Raw genomic sequence first — 18,126 nt, 5'->3', positions numbered from 1 at the left:
CTGCTGGCAAGAAACTCCCTCATAGTGGTGCAGGAAAATGTCAGGTCTAGGATGGCAAATATTCTCCAATAAAGTGTGCTGGTCCGGAGATGGTAAGAGTCCACAGTGGGTGTCTTGTTCATAGTGTCAGTGCAAGGGCTCAACGCGTTTCAATGTAGAAGTACCCGCATTTTCCTTGAGGAGCATCTTGGTCCATCTTAAGTATACAGAAACTATGACTACAGAGGAGGTTACGCTAGTGACACCTGAGATTTGAAAGGTCAATATCAGCAGCTTGGAATTCCTTCAAAAGAGGACGGAATTTTGGTAAGTATGTCCCCCTCCCACACCACATTAAAACACTATTTACCTGCATGGAAACAGATTACCACAAACAATTACTAAAAATAATCCAATCAAGTCTTAATCTTCCACTATTTTATTTCACACATCAAAAATGTCCTTTGCCAATGAATTATAGTACCCTGCTAGACAACAACCTTATGTAGGCTTTTGTATAAGGGAAAATAGTACTAGCAGATCCACAGATAAAGGTTTCTTTTTTATAAAGAAACAATATGGCTTTTTGAGACCAGTAATTAATGTGAAGTCACTGACTTGGTTATTAAAAGTCAAAAGGATTTAGAATGAATCGCCAATCAGATATCCCTTTTTACTTACAGAAGATTGCTACAGGTTGAGTCTCCTATATCCAAAATGCTTAGATACCATAATGAGATATATAGGGAATGGGACCAAAATCTAAACACAGATGCATTTATGTTTCATATATACCTTATACACAATGCCTGTATGTAATTTTATATAATTCTTTTTATAATTTTGTGCATCAAAAGATGTTTGTGTACATACAGTACATGAAATTCATTTATGTTTCATATACACCTTATACACACAGCCTGTAGGTTACTTTATACTATATTTTTAATAATTGTGTGCCAAAAATAAAGTTTCACTTTGTCAGTCATGCTAAAAATATTCCATATTTCGCAATATTTGGATATATATTGACTCAACCTGTATTGTATAAAGATAGATTTGAGAGAAGGTTACCATTCATTCGTAATACATGCCAATCAGAGGCATCTATAAAGATTTTTTTTGGAAGGATCACCTAATCTAATCGACAGGGATGGTATTTGGTTTCTTCATTGCCCCATATTATTCCATCAGAATTATGAAAGCAGTAATATCACACCTGCATCAGAAGTGTTTAGTGGATTATATATCTAGAAGATATACTGTACTTCTAGCTCAATCAGAAAAACAATGAGAGATAACTCATAACTCACACCCCATGCCAGTCTTGGTTTTTACAATGAACAAACCAAAATCAGTTTTGGTTCCATTTCATAAGATCATATTCTTCTAGTTTCTTCTGAATACCAATTATTTTTCATGCACTGTTCCAGCAGAAAAATGGATAGAGTATAAGAGTTTGGTGTTTCAAATTATTCAAAACAGCACAATTACACTAAGAGACCTGGAAATAAGGATGGGTAATAAGATCATCCCCAGGCTTCATGTTCCACTTCTATGCAGAGGATTGCATGGTCTTCCAACAGCCTTAGTTGAAGCACTATATATATGAACAGGCAACATTGACCTAATGGTAATAGTCAATCAAGATATTTCAAATTGGTGCAGCATACCTCAGCCTCCTTCAAGGCAACAGTTATACCCCCTTTTATAGTCACATCAGATGCATTGCTTGGGTTGGGGAGGTTTCATCCAAAACTGGGCAGTGAGAGTTCTATCAAATAATCACTTCTTCATATAGATTTGCTCAAACTAAAATCAGCAAAATTAGAGCTGAAGGCTTTGATCCCCAACAACATTCAAGGGATTCCTGTTCAACAATGTTTGGAGCAGTCTCTTATATTAACAGGAAGGGAGGAACTCGGTCCATACTCTTGTAGAGTAACTCAGAGGGAAGATTTTCCTGATGGCAATTTACCTGCATGGAGAAATTAACAAATTAGCAGATGTGTCATTCAGACATTGCATTAAAATAGATCAAGTGACTTTAATAAGCAGTATATTTCAAAAGATAGTTTTCCATTTAGAACTCCAGCCATAGACCTTTTCACCAATCCATTAAGTGACCAAAATCCTTGCTTTGTGTCAAGTATGGCTGAAGGGAGCCTTGACAATGGATACAATGCCCTTTTCCTGGACAGAATTGGCTTTTCTTTAAGCCTATTTATTATAGGTCTGTTGATTCCTCTTTAAAATGCTTATTACCCTCTCCCATTTTGAATAGGTGTCTTGGACTTCTTCTCCTATGGAGACTAATTGGACCTTTGGATTTAACTTTACTTATTTGCACTAGAAAGGGCCAGTTAAATCCTTTGATGTTTTATTAGCTAGCATCCATTGCACTATGTTTCCACAAGTTGATCCTATTTTAGGAAGGTTATGAGAAAACTGTTTACTATGTCTCTTTTGCCATTGTTTGTACATGAGATTTTACTGCTTTTACTACAGTAAATAGTTATGGTTCAAATTAATTTGGTGTAATTGTATTCTTACTTATAGCATGTAAATAAAAATAAAAAAATATTGTAGGCTTCATTAAGCTTATGAAAATCTGGCTGAGTAGTGTAACTTTGCTTATGTGACCACGCATGTGCAGGGACCTGCGAGGCAGGTGCTCGCTCCATTCCTTCTCTATTAGTGGTTGGGAAGAGAAAATTGTTTTATTGTCCCTGCCTCCATAATATTGGGAGGCTTGCTTTGCCTACTAGATGTAGCTGAGTGGCAATTATATTCTCTGAAACAGTGGTTCCCATACTGGGTACCTTGGCACCCCTGGGTGCTAAACCACATTTGCAGTGGTGCCATGAGTTGGTGGTCCAGTTTCAAATCAAATTATTTGAGCTGGCACCTATGTATGCTGGGCCATGTGCCGGTTGCCTTAGAGAGGCAGCCCATAGCAACTTACACAGGCTGCACTACTTAGTGTGTGTCTGGCATCCATAACCCCTCCTGCACTTTCCCTCCATTCAACTTCTACCCCTCCACAAGCTTTTAACTTGAAGGTTAGCACACATCTCCAATTGTTGGAGGACTGCGCATGCGCAAGATGTGTACTGTGCAAGTGCAGCCCTCCATCTGCGAGTGCACTCGCAGTGTCTCTCAGCCGTAGCCTGGTTGACAGGCTAATGCATTTGGGGGGGCAAAGCAGGGGCTTTCCTGGTCACCATTCCCGGAAACGAGTTGTCCTTGTTTTCCCGGAGGGACGAGGCCAGGACCTGCATCGGTGGATGCAGATTTCCTGGCCTTGTAAGTACAGGCACTGGCCAGGTAGAGGTAAGCTTCAACTTACACAGCCTGGCCAAAGGGGCAACCGATGGTCGTGACGGTGATCCGAGGCAGCATGAATGGTCACTGCACTCGGATCTCTCAGATGCAGCAAGGAGGTGTCTATTTCCTCCAGACACCTCCTGCTGCATTTACATTTTGTTGGACGATATTACCGTCCATCTCTGAATCAGACCCATAGTCAGTACAGTCACGTTGCAGCTGATGCACCAACAAGTTTAATACAATATAGGGAAAAGGTTTGTAAAGAATATAGAAGACTTCTAAAATAAATGCTTACGAATGGAATATCATCTAATGCCAATATTTACTTCCATACTTTCCATTGGTCTCTTAATTGAATGGCACCATCTCTGTTTTCTTTCTGAATGCTGTATAAATATTAAAAAGCTAATATAAAAAGCTGCTATTGCTTAGTTTGTTCTTTTCGTTTTATAATTTGTTTCCACAAGAAAATTGGTCTGTTGTTTAAACGGAGTTTGGAATTTTACCTAAAATAATCTGTACAGAGTTGGCAATACTAAAATACAACTTCAGTTCTTGCAGAGTAAATATGAAGGTTTTGAAATACAGGGTCCATGTTTATTCTCAGATTACACTGCCTGTTCTTTGCCCTAAATAACCAAACAATTTAAAGGTAATCTAATTGCAAACTATATATTATGTTTAGTTAATAGCTACTAGTTAATGTAGGTCTAGACCAGGAGTTCTCAAACTATTTTGCTCTGGGACCCCGTCTAACAATAAAAATTACTACAGGGCGCCAGCACATTATTTCAGAAGGGTCAGCACACTTGCAGGGTCAGCAGTGCTGCGGAGGCACAAACAGAAGTGTAGTGACCGCAAATGCGATCACTTCATTTCTTAGACATCATGGGGACAAGCTCCTTCAGAGCTCATGTCCCTCTATGTGTTTTTTTTTAAATAAAATAAGGCATATGTTTTGTTTAAACCCCTGTGAAGGCTTTGTTGGTGGCAGGTAGAGACAGATGTTGACTGGAAAGACAGTGTCACGGATGGTTGCGGACTTGGACCCGGAGTGGAATCAGGAGCGGATTTATGAACAGACTTCTGAAATTCTGAAATTGGAAGGATGCTGGATTGCGAGGAGTACTGCTCATGAATGGCCCGTTAGATAGTGAGTGACTCAGATGGCCCTGTACCCAGGAAGGCACCTGGGTACTGACTATACAATCTGGATAGCCAGAGGGGACGCTTATGTCGTGGACCTTAGCAGGGATCCCAACTGGGAGCGTAAGCCAGAAGAAGCACTGCTGCACACAGAGGTTTAATGATGATAACTGGAACATGAAGCAAGCAGAGTCGTAATGGCACACTGTACTGGAAACACAGCAAAGAGCACAGAGAACTAGCACCCAGCAAGAGTTCGGAATAACATTGCACTGGCAAAGAAAGGACTGCATATCAGCCCTTAAATACCTGGAGGAAGTCAAGGACTGGTTGCTAAGACTCCCAAAATGCTCTGCTTGGATTGGCTGGAATGTGTCACATGATGAAATCCAAGATGGCAGCCTCCATGTCACCCTGCAGCACTGCCAGACCTGACCCAGACTCATCACAAGCATTCAGGACAGTATGTCTCTGGAACCCCTGGCAAGCAGTGCAGATCTTCAAGTGCCCGCACCTCCACCAGTGGGATCCTGCCGTAGAGTCTGATCATGACAGATGGTGGATATCTGGGGAGGCAGAGGGTGACAGGAGGAGGCAGTGGGTGACAGGAGGAGGAAAAAGGTGACAGGGGAGGCAGTGGGTGACCAGGGGAGGTAGTGGTTGACAGGGAGATACAGTGAGTGTCAGGGGAAGGCAATGGGCGGAAGATGGTGACATGGGGAGACAGAGGGTGTCAGCGTAATGAGGAGGGAAACTGGGAAGGCAGTGGGTAACAGGGATAGGCAGAGGGTGGCAGGGAGAGGCAGAGGGTCATTAGTGGAAGGCAGTGGGTGATGAGGTGGCATTTAGATATAGGGGGGGGCAGAGGGGGGCAGGGTGTCAGTGAGAAGCAAAGGGTGATGGGGAGGTAGAGGGTGTAGGAAGAGGCAGTGGTAGACTAGGGAGGCAGTCAGTTAAAGGGGGAGGAAGAGTGTGGCAAGGAGATGCAGAAGGTGACAGGAGAAGGCAGGGGTAGCAGTGGGGGACAGGGCAAGGCATAATACGACTAGAGAGAGGCAGTGGGTGTGTAATTAATATGTGTTCCCCTTCCACATCCCACACTGTTTGCTCCTCTTTTCCCACTCCACACCACATCCAATGCTGTGTGCTCCTCTGTTCTCCCATCTACAGACACATCCCATACTGTTTGTGATCAGTGTTCCCCTCCTTCACTCACATGCTCCCCTGCTGCTTCTTCCCCTTTCTCCACATCAATCATCCCACATTTTGTGCTACATGACCCCCAGACCAAACCCCCCATCCACCTCGGGTGCATTTAACTTACAACACCTTCTTCACAGACTCTACTGATGGCTGCTGCACCAGGCAGGACTCGGGAGGCTGAGCACTGGGGTGAGTTCAGGGCTGTCAGATGACTCCTCAGATCTCTCAGCCAGTGATCCGAGGAGTAATCAGCACCTGGCCCCATGCAAATCGCGGACCGATGCTGAGCCACAGTTTGAGAACAATTGGTCTATACAAATCCAAGTATCTTGTAAAGCTATGTAAATGTAAAGCTAGATTGCTAATGATTCTTTTATGGCTCATCTTCTAATGATCTTTTCACAGTATTTGCATTAAAAAAAAAAAGTATGTGGATTATCGTCAGCATTGTAAACTAATTTTACATTGGAATTGTACTTACCAACTTCATATTTTTCCCAGAGGGGAAATGCATGTAGTCATTGCCCCCCCCCTTCCCCCTTCTTTCTGGGCATAATGCTGCGAATCATTAGAATATGGAATGGGGAGGAGCCAAGATGATGTCATATTCCATTCATTTTTCACAGAGTGAATGGGCGGGTAACTTACTCTCCCTGTGTTTCACTAGAGTAGGCAAGTATGCCTGGAATGCAGCATAGGAAATTAGATAGCAGTTTTGAATAAATTAAGCTCTAGAACTAATAGCATTAGTTGCTAACACAAGAAAGTGATCCAGGCTCTTTCAACAGTATGCTGTACCACAACAGAAAAATGGATGCAACAAAATCTGTGCAAACAGTTTTTATAGTGGAGTTGTATCTTATAATGCCAAATAAATAAGTGGAAAATTGTTATGTCAAGAAGTTATAAATAAATACAGCACCTACCAGAGTCAAATTAAGGAACAATCTAGTGAACAGTATAAAATACTTTGAGCATTCTAGTGACCTATATGCAATACAGGCAGCATTATGAATTACAGATTACAGTACAATATACAGAACACTACAGTGACCGCTGCACAATACAAAAATCATTCTAGTAATAGCTGCACAACTATTAACCAATTTACAACGCAAAGAATATTCTAGTGACCTATATGCAATACAGGCAGCATTATGGAGTACAGATTACAGTACAATATACAGAACACTACAGTGACCGCTGTACAATACAAAAATCATTCTAGTAATAGTTGCACAACTAGTGACCAATTAACAACACAAAGAGCATTCTAGTGACCTTGACAAAATACGATTAACTATTCTAGTAACCAATATATAATGCACAGCACAATCTAGTAAGTATTAAATTTTCAATTCCAAAATAGTGACTTCTATACAATACACAGAGCACTACAGTGACCTTAACACAATACAGTTAGCATTCCATTATCATCTATACAAAACAGAAAGCATGCTAGTGACCTTTACATAATTCACAGATAATTATCTGTTGTTAATTAGAATACATTGTAATCCTCATACAATCCATTCAGGATACATTTTTATTCAAAAACACCAATAAGTTAAGTATATGTTGCAAAGAACCAAATGCCTGTATTTTACCATAATCACTAATAAATGTTGGTGTTGACATGCTTTCTTGCGCAGCTGACACTGATTCTCATATGGAGTTGTTGTTTGGCTAAATACATAGTACTGCCTCAATACAGTCTGCGTAAACAGAAATACAGCTGATAACATACAATAATGAACAGAATTGTAACTAGAATTGATAGCATTCTAGGCAATAAAAAAAATGGTGTCCCTTGAACTATTGTTCAGAATTCTGTCAGAATTTTTAGATTGGTACTCAAATAAACACACTGAAAACACAAATTCGGAAAATGCATAATGTAACATGACAATCAACACTTTCTGTATGTTTTTAAAACATATTTTTTTTTATATGTGTAATTTGCATTTCTGTTAATTTGCCTAACTCTATATATTGATGTTTGGACAGCAATTTACAAGGATTCCAGGAGACCTATACAACTGTACAAAGGATCACCTTGCTAATTGAGAGTCCCCTTGTTAAGCCTGGTAATACACCTTCATATTATATGCTGGAGTTTGCTTTATGTCATGTACTATCAACCAAGGGTGTATCTAGGGGTCTGAGCACCCCTGGCAAAGTAGTGGACTGGTACCCTCCTCCCCCCGTAATTTCTAAATAATTACAATTACTAAATAACGTCTCCCCAGCCAGTACCCCTTCTGTCTTCCGAGCCACCCCGCTTCTGGCTCCCCAGCTACCTCCCTTCTGTCTCCCCAGTCAGCTCCCTTCTGTCTCCCCAGCCAGCCCCCTTTTGTCTCCCCAGCCAGCTCTCCTTCTGTCTTTCCAGCCATCCCCCATGTTTCATCAGCCAGAACCTCCTTTTGTTTCATCAGGCAGCACCACTTCTGTCTCCTCAGCCACCACCCTTCTGTCTCCCCAGCCAGATCCCCTTCTGTCACCCCATCCAGTCCCCTTCTATCTCCCCAGCCAGCTCCCCTATTGTCTCCCCAGCCAGCCCCCTTCTGTCTCCCCAGCCATCCCCCTTCTGTCTTCCCAATCATCCCCCTTCTGTCTCCCCAGTTACCCCCTTTCTAGCTCCCCAGCCATCCCCATTTTGTCTCCACAGCCATCCTCCTTCTGTCTCCCCAGCTACCCCCCTTCTGTCTCCCAAGCAAGCCCCTTGCAACTCACATCCAGCCCCCGCAGCCCACACAGATACTTACAATATCTTCTGGCTGCGGCCAGCTCCTCACTGCAGCAATGCGGCGCATGTGATGTCATGACATCACGGGCACCTTGGGTAAAAAAACAACAACTTTATTAATTAATTGAATCTACAAGACAGCTGCCAGCCGGCTACACAGCCCTGGACAATCTGCCCAGGGTAGGAGCCAAGGGTGTACCCAGGACTCCAGTCCTGGCAATCCTGTCCTAATTCTACCCCCTGGCCGCAGATGGCAATGCCGGATGGCTCCCCCCCTTGGCTGGCGGTCCCAGGAAGTGCCATTCTGGCCAATGGGTAGAAACGCCCCTCCTATCAACCCCTATCCATTAACATTCAGAAGATTCACTGGGCTACCTTATTGACTGGTGGACTAATTCATGAGTATTTAAATGGATACATACACTTACAAAAGTCATGGGATAGATGCCTAGTATGGTGTAGGATCCCATCAGCAAAGTAAAACTCTGGAGAGACACTAACCCATGCCATCAGGACAGCTTCTCACAGCTCTCTGATATTTGTAGGTGTTGGATCTTGAGTGCAAATGGACCTCTCCACCATGTCCCATAAATGCTTTATTGGTACATGGTACGTTTTTCCTCAAACTTGCATTTTTTTTATAAAGTTGTGCTATTTAATCATTCTTTAACAGAATAAATTGTGTATATACAATTTTTATATCCTAACCCACAAGTCCTTTATTAGCAATTATTAATTATTAAGTTATTTATATGTAAAAACTAGCTGAAGTACCTGGGTTTAAGTCTTCAAGTTATTAAGTTTTATTATGTGATGTCATCCAAGTGCATCCAGAGGAAGGCCTAGAACAAGTGCCCGGCGCACTCTGCAAGGACCCCAAGCACTCCATTAGGCATCCCAGACCAAGTTTTCATCCAAATCCATCCAGTGGAAGGCCAAGAATAGTCTCCCTGGGTCAAAGTTCTGGCCAGCGTCCCAGGGTCAAAGTTCTGCCCACCGTACACCAACTGGAAGTCCGACCAGGACCTCAACCCCCTAGTTTGTCTTCTGGGATCCAATGTTACCACTCTGTGAAGTTTTCATCCAAATTATGTCATGTCATCCAAATCCATCCAGTGGAAAGCCCAGAACAGGCTCCTGGGTCAAACTTCTGCTCAGCGCACTCTGCTGTGAGGTCTGACCAGGACCCCAACCACTCCATTAGGAATCCCAGACCAATTGCCACCCCTCTGTGAAGTTTTCATCCAAATCCATCCAGTGTAGTCCAGCGTAGGCTGTCTAGGTCAAATTGCTGGGTAGCGTCTCCGGGTCAAAGTCTGCCCAGCATATATCAACGGGAGGTCGGACCGGGACCTAAACCCCCTAGTATGTCCTTCTGAGATCCAATGTTACCAGTCTGTGAAGTTATCATCCAAATCCATCCAGTGGAAGGCCCAGAGCAGGCTCCTTGGTCAAAGTTCTGTTCAGCGCACTCGGTCGTGAGGTCTGACTGGGACCCCAACCACTCCATTAGGCATCCCAGACCAATTGCCGCTCCTGTGAAGTTTTCATCCAAATCCATCCAGTGGAAGGCTTGGAGTAGGCTCCCTGGGTCAAAGTTCTGGGTAGCGTCTCCGGGTCAAAGTTCTCCCCAGAGTATACCAACGGGAGGTCCGACTGGGACCTAAACCCCCTAGTATGTCAGCTGTGATCCAGTGTTACCAGTCTGTGAAGTTTTCATCCAATTCCATACAGTGGAAGGCTCATAACAGGCTCCCCGGGTCAAAGTTCTACCAGCATACAGCAACCTCCTAAAACCTGGCCAGTATCCTTGCATTGGTTTCATCCCAATCAGTGCAGGGGAGTCCGAATACATAACCAGGAAAATAAACAAACAAACCAATGAATTTTATATATAGGATTACACTTTATCATCCCAATCAGTGCAGGGGTGTCCGAATACATAACCAGACAAACAAACTAAATAATCAAACAGACCAATGAATTCTATATATAGCATTACTCTTTGGGCCTGATTCAGAGATGGACGGAATTGCACAGCTGCACACAAGCGGCTGTGCAATTCCGTCCATTTAAAATGCAAATGCAGAAGGAGGTGTCACACACCTCGCTGCATTTGCATGATCTCAGTGCTGTGACCCAGGTCGCAGCCTGGGGTCACCATCAAAACAATTGAAACAATCGCGGACTCGCAGACGGAGGGCTGCATATGCGCACTACACCTATTCCGCATGTGCAGTCCTCCAAACATCGGGTTAGCGTACATTTCTGAATCAGGCCCTTCATCCATTAGCGCTGTGTTTCCCTTAATTCTTCACAAGTATATAGTTCTCTTTGAGATCAATAGAAGATATTGACACCCCTTTTCACAGCTGCTGGCTAATAGTTTAGTAGCGCCATCTTGAGGATTATTTTTGTATAATTTTTTGTATTGTGTAAATATCTTGTATCAGGCGCTTATATAAATATAATATTGTATGTAATATCTGTAAACCCAGTTTCTACAAATTTAGTCATGCAATGTTTGAATGTCCCTGCCACTGTAACTGGTATCGGCCCTTCTCCCGTTACAACTGTATACAATAATGAAAGACAAAGGAAATCCAGCATAGGATACTTTTCAACAGGACCATCAGGTTCTATCAAGATCCAGCCACTCAAACAAAGGAGAAGATCCTGACCTATCCTACGTTGAGTATACATAGATCCTCACTTGCCAACTGTCCCTGAATGTCTGATAGACTCCCTCTGAGTTAGTGACTTACTAAAGAGTCTTTTGATCTCCCTTAGGTCAGGCTGGTCGTCCACGACATAGTAATGATGGAAGAAAGAGAGAGGTCAATTTAAGATGCTAGAAAATAGTAAAGTTAAGTATATATTTAATGCACAGCCACACCAATGCTAAAGCCTCTCACATTACTGGTACATGGTCTAAAGAGCAGATATATTGGCCATCTGTGCTGGCACTCTCTGTGACCATTGCAGAATTTTATATGTGCATGGCAATGGAGTTTCTATAATGGGTGCAGGGCCTCTGGCTTCAGGGGGGCCCACACCGCTCACCCTGCACCCATATTATTATTATTATTATTATTAACAGTTTCTTATATAGCGCAGCGTATTCCGTTGTGCTTTACAATTTGAATCAACTTTAGACTGGGTGTAATAGACAGACATAAAGGTAAGAGGTGCTACAAATTGCAAATTGGTCCAGCCCGATTGCAGAGGTTCTTGGTGAGCTGTATGATCCAGTCACACTGGAAAGTTGGCCTAGGGTCAGGAGGATGTGAAATTGAAGAGAGAGAAAATGTGATATGTGTAAATTATAAGAAGGGAGTTAGATAGGGAAGCTATAAAGGTTATGTGGGCGGTTCTGGAATTTGATAAGCTTATCTGAAGAGGTGAGTTTTCAGAGAACTCTTGAATGTTTGGAGACTAGCGGAAAGTCTTATAGTGCATGTGAGAGCATTCCGCAGGGTGGGTGCATTCCGAAAAAACAGCTGTAACCTTGCATGGGAACAAGTAATGCGTAAGGAGGAGAGACGCAGATCTTGTGCAGAGCGGAGATGTCGGGTTGGAAGATATTTTGAGATAAGTGAAGAGATGTATGTTGGTGTGGTTTGGTTAATAGCTTTATGAGTGAGTGTAAGTATTTTATATTGAATACGGTAGAAAACCGGCAGCCAATGTAGGGACTGACAGAGTGGATCAGCAGACACTGAATGTTTGGTGAGAAGGATCAGCCTCGCAGCTGCATTCATTATGGATTGTAGTGGTAAGAGCCTGTTTTTGGGAAGACCACTTAGGAGACTATTGCAATAGTCAATGTGGGAAATAATGAGTGCATGTATTAGAATTTTTGCAGTGTCTTGTGTAAGATATGGTCGAATTTTGGTTATGTTTTTTAGATGTATGTAACAGGATTTAGAGACAGATTGAATGTGGGGAACAAAAGACAGTTCAGAGTCAAGGAAGGAAGAGTGTACCATTTAATTTTGGATGTTATCAATCTTGTCCTTGAAATAGGAAGCAAGATCTTGTGCACTGATAGTAGCAGGTGGGTTGGGTGATGGAGGGGTATGAAGTGATTTAAATGTATTTAAAAGTCACTTGGGGTTAGAGGCTTGGGCAGAGATGACAGATTGGAAATATGTTTGTTTGGCAGTATCCAGTGCAATACGATAAGAGTGGTAGTTAGTCTTATATGTGAGGAAGTCACTTGGAGTACGAGATTTACACCACTGACGTTCTACATTTCGTGAGAGTTTTTGTAGGTGTCTTGTCAATTTGGAATGCCACGGTTGACGTCTAAGTCTACTTGGAGTGTGATAGGTAGCTGGAGCTACTTCATCAAGGGCTAATTCTAGGGTCTGGTTCATGTGTGATGCAGCAGTCTCACGAGAAGTGAACTTAGAAATTGGTAAGAGTAATTGTTACAAAGAGGTGGCTAGTTGTTGAAAATTAATAGCATTAATATTTCTGTGGGCTTGAAGAGGTTTGGTTGATTTGATTGGCATTGAGGTTGATGTAATGGAGGAGTGTGTGCAGGTGATAAGGTTATGATCTGAGAGAGAGAAAGGAGAAATAGTAAAATCAGAAATTGAAAATAGTCTGGTGAATACAAGATCAAGGCAGTGGCCCTCCTGATGAGGAGAGGAGTCAGTCCATTGGGAAAGGCCAAGAGAGGATGTTAAAGAGAGAAATTTGGAGGCATGAGGAGATTGTGGACTGTCAATCGGGATGCTGAAATCACTCATGATGATGGTGGAGATGTCTCAGGATAGGAAGTGAGGGAGGCAGGCAAAATTTTTTTCCAGAAATGGATTGGGTGGTCCAGGTGGGCATTAGATAGCAGCAATGCGCAGAGAGAAAGTGGTGAAAGTCCTAATAGTATGTACTTCAGATGAAGTAAATGTGAGTGATGGTACATGTGGGATAACTGTAAATATAAAAGATTGGGACAGTAATATTCCTACACCACCTCCTTTGCAGTTACCAGGCCTGGAAGTGTGTGTGAACGAAGTGTAGGCCGCAGTGTGAGAGTGCTGCAGGTGACGAAGTGTCTGATTGTGTGAGCCATGTTTCTATTATTGCCAGAAGGTTGAGGTTATTTGAATTAAAGAGGTAATGGATGGATGTTAGTTTGTTGAAGACAGAGGATCTGATTCAGACCCGCTCGTTAAGTTGCGATTGCTCGCTGCCGGGCGATTTTTGCTCAGTGCGCATGCGTATAATTCGCAATGCGTGTGCACAAGCCAAAATTTGCGATCTGATTTTGGCTGCTCGTAAGCCACTATCAGGTCGCTACTTTGAGTGACAGATAGTGCCGTTTGTGGGTGGTAACAGAGAAAAGTGCTTGCGAACGGGGGAGTGGCAGGCGAGTGAGGCCGCCAAAACGCTGTTTAAAGGGTGTGCATAATTATAAAAGTAGCGTCATCGTACATGTCACCTGCATGTTTTTCAGGCCGCACTGATCGCTGTGCTTGCGGCGGGTTAAGGCTACCCCAAGGGCTGCGAGCATCTCCGATGGCTCACGATGGTCCTGATTAATCCAACATTTCCTGGAGATGACGTGTTGCGAGTGACAAGGGGGCGTCTTTAGACACTTGCGAGCGCACTTTGCCGTAGCTCACTAAGACATAGAGGGCGTCCTTACGCGATGCAGTGCGAGCGCTTCATTAAAATATCCGGCCCCTTTTTGCCAGCGAGCGATCGCATCTTCCGAGCGGGTCTGAATCAGGTCCAGAGCGTGCATTCCATAAGGCACATTTTAGTGTTTGGAGGGTGATGGGAGGCATGTGATGTGTCTGAAGTTTGATGGATTTATATTGCGTTGTGAGTAGGGCATGTGGGTAGGGCCTGGATTTGGTGATATGTCACCAGCTAATAGAAGTAGAAGGAGAAAGATATAAATATAGTTGTGAGTTTTGTATGAAAGGTTTTTATGGCGATAGGTTGTGGATGTTATTGTCAATCTAAAAAGAGAGGAGTAGATTATTTATGCTGCAATGTGCACAGAGGGGTGAGCTGCAGGGGGATGTACTAGCCTTAGAGAAGATGCCATGGAGTGAAATAAGAAAGAATAATTTTTGGTACATGGTGATTTAAAATAAAAAGTGTAAATCTTAGATTATTACATAAATATATTTTTCTTTTTGAAATTACCTGCTTACCATATAATTTTTATCCTTACCTCTCCGCCAGGGGCGTCTTAAGAGAGGAGGGGGCCCATGTGCACTCCCTGTGCGAGGCCCCCTCCTCTCTCCCTGTTGGCCGGCAGCCGACTGACGCAGCTAGCCAGCCTCCGGAGCATTAGTAGACGGCCATTTTTCCAGCGTTCTGTGCATGCGCAGTAGAGTCGGGACACACTCTAGTGCCCGGAGTCTACTGCGCATGCACAGAACACCGGAAAAATGACTGCGGCGACCATTTTCCGGTGTTCTGAGCAGCACAGACACGCGACGTGGGACCACGGACAGGTAAGTCTAAAATAATATGGGTGCAGTGTGTGCGGTGCAGGGCCCCCCTGGACCCGGGGGGCCCATGTGCCCCACACACACTGCACCCATTATAGATACGCCACTGCTCTCCACAGTCCAACATCGGCTGGGGCTGCAGATTGAAAGCACAAAGCCAGAGTCTACTGCGCTGCCGGAGAGGAGGGGCTCAGCTCACGTGGAGGCTGCACACTGGCCCACTCTTATCTTAAACTGCCCCTGGTGCATCCATTTGGTTTATATGTGCAGAACTATGTAACTGCTGATGGGCTCAATTACAGTTGGCCATAAGTCAATTTTATGATATGCTTCATGCGGAGCAGCACGCGCCCTCTTCAGCACCAGGGGCCTGATTCACCATGGATCGCTATTGCGATTACAGCTGCGATTACGCACGCAGGTCTGCTGCAAAAATATGCTAATGACTGCTATCGCAAAGCCGTTGCACAGCCAGCACAGAGACGCCCGCTACCGTTATCCCACATCAATAATACCTTGCAGTCCTGCAAATACATCGGGAACATCAAGTAACATCGGCCCCTCACGCAGAATTACATAATTTGGTAAACTCGTCGCAAGAAGTGAGTACTCCAGCTGCATATGCCATCGCAGTGGCTAATTTATGCACGCCCAAGTAACGGCGTTCAAGCGGACAGGCACACCTGCGTTTCTCCGACCTCTCCCATGTCACCACCGCCAAATGCCGACCTCCCGTCACTCACTCTGCGATGACTTTGTATCTGTGTAAGTTATAGCAGTGTTATTGCAATGCTAGCTCACACACGAGCACTGCAATGCATACACATACACATGTGCACTATGCACCATTGGCCGATCTGAGTGCACCATTGCAATTGCGATCCGTGATGAATCAGGCCCATGTACATAGGTATTGCTTTTCACAATCTCCCTGAAATACACAGATCCCTATCTATATCCAATCATTTTAATCTATGTGGACTATTTGAATACTAGCCTTTTAATTGTACCACACTGACCTTTGGAAGTCTGTGCATTCAGGATTGAATCCTTGTGTTGATATGAACCGAGCATGTGCTTTGTGTGCATTGGAGGTACTCTTTACTTTGAATCTGCAAATAAACCTCATTGGACTTTGGAACTTCACTTATACTGTTCGGACTTCACAATTAATTTACTTTAATAATGGCAAAATGTTAACAAGACAGCGGTGAATATCACACTGTTGAGGAATTTAACTTTTCAGTCAATGGCCTGATACCCCTGAAGCTTTAGGGATGTTAATTATATGAAATAATGTTTAGATGCTCAGCTGAGACTCAAATTTTAGTCCACTTAACAAGAAATATAGCTATCTGCTTTTATTAGTCTGTCACCCTCTTCAAAGACAATTTAGCCTAATTGGGTCTCTGGACTTATCCATTGGCCAGATTGCCTGCTTCAGCCTCCCTCACCTCAGGATTGATTTTAGTCAGCCTCCTATGACTTTCAGGTCATTTGAGGATTCAGAATTAGCCTGTGTGTGTTTCTTATGACTCTTGTATTTATCGGAGGGTCAGCAGGCAGACTGGTGTCAGTCTCTGTGCTGGCTGTACCAGGATCCAGCACCTCCTCGTAGAAACATAGGGCCAGATTCAGACCCGGTCGCAAGCGCTGAGCGCTCGCAACCAGGTCGATGGTGGCCCAGAGCGCATGCGCACGACGGAGCCAACTCCGTTGTGCGCATGCTCGAGACCCGGATAGCGACGGGCAAGCCGTCGCTCCGGGTCTCGTACCAAAGGGGGCATGCTGTCGATGTTGAGTGACAGCACGCCCCCTTTGGTGGGCGGGCTGGGGGAGTGGCTGCCCAAACGGAGGCGTTCCAATGTGAATGCCTCCGTTTGGGGCCGGCCCCACTGACATCACGAGTGATGTCAGTGGGAAAGATTTCAGCTCTGTTTGAGCCGAAATCTCTCTGGGGCTTGCGGCAACGAGACAAGGGTCTCGTTGCAAGCCTGATGGTCGCGATGGTCGAGACCATCATCCTGACCATCATCCAGGCCGCTCGCTATAGCTGTGGGTGGTCACCCACGGCTATGCAAGCGGCCAGGAGGCCGCTCTAAAAAAAAAATAGCCCGGCCCTGATTCAGAGCGAGCGCTCTGTCAGAGCGTCCAGCTCTGAATCAGGGCCATAGTAACCAAGCCAAAATGACAATAGTTGGGGCACATAGAGTTCATGAATATGCACATACTGACACATCTCACATGTCTACTTTTACAAAATTCTGTATAGTCAGGACCAATCTCTTTCTTAATATCAAAAGTAAGATTGGTAAATCAGAACTATCCCTGTTTTCATTCATGCTCTCACCACTAATGACACATAGGACCTGATTCAGACCCACTCGCTAGGATAAGTTCGCTCTTAGCTGGCCGATTTTTGCATTCTGCGCATGCGTATACATCGAACCAGTGCATGCATCGAACCAGTGCGAGAGATCGGGAAATGTTCGCTTGCTGCGCATAGACAGCCCAGCAGAGTGAGTGACAGGAGAAGCCGTTTATGGGTGGTGACGGGCTGGCTGCAAGGAACGGGGGAGTGGAGATCTGAACGCAGGCATGCCTGAGCGTCCCAATGCCGTTTCAGAGGTGTGCATAATTAAGAGGCAGCGTCATAGCACACGTCACCAGGCTGGTTTTTACACTGAAGTGCTCGCAGTGCTTGTGGCAGTGTATAGTCAACCTCAAGCGCTGCGATCGCATCCGATGGTAACCGATGAACCGATGCTTGCATACACTTTCTGGAGATGACATGCACTAGTGGGCGTCTTAAGACAAGTTGGTGGGTGCCTGTATACACAAAGTGATCGCACACCAAGATATAGTGGGCGTGTTTATGCCTTGCCATACGATCGCCTGCCATACCGTCACTTACCCGAATTTGCATACGCTGGGTGCGAGCGAACGCATCTAGCAAGCGGGTCTGAATGAGCTCCTTAGTCCTATCAAGTCCCTATTAAATAAAATAATTTATCTACCTGGGGACAACGACTTGCTACCAGGCTTGTCAGCCCTTGAACATATTTCTATTGACCAATTTATTAATAGTGGATGACGGCCAGCATTTTTAGTGACATCATGATGTTATATACAAATGTGACTAAACTATTAGAGGTAGTAACTACAGTACAACACAAGGGGTGCTTTTATTGTAAGTAAGGGGTCCACAACCCTACACTGTCTCAAAATCATCAATTGTGTTTCACT

At 44.1% G+C, this 18,126-nt stretch overlaps 1 protein-coding gene across 1 annotated transcript in view; it reads right to left on the bottom strand.

Moving 5' to 3' along the window:
* LOC148505405 (albumin-like) overlaps positions 1-1,713 on the bottom strand; it is a 33,452-nt gene extending 31,739 nt beyond the window's left edge. The window contains exon 1 of the mRNA XM_088448245.1: positions 1,653-1,713. The gene's annotated coding sequence lies outside the window, so the exon portion shown is untranslated. The remainder of the gene's footprint in view (positions 1-1,652) is intronic.
* Positions 1,714-18,126: the final 16,413 nt, after the last annotated feature.

This window comes from Taudactylus pleione, unplaced genomic scaffold, assembly GCF_031769625.1.
Source record: "Taudactylus pleione unplaced genomic scaffold, aTauple2 ptg000454l, whole genome shotgun sequence".
Classification (NCBI taxonomy): Eukaryota; Metazoa; Chordata; class Amphibia; order Anura; family Myobatrachidae; genus Taudactylus; species Taudactylus pleione.
The sequence above is the reverse complement of the archived record's forward strand: the minus strand, read 5'-3'. Positions and strand labels throughout refer to the sequence as shown.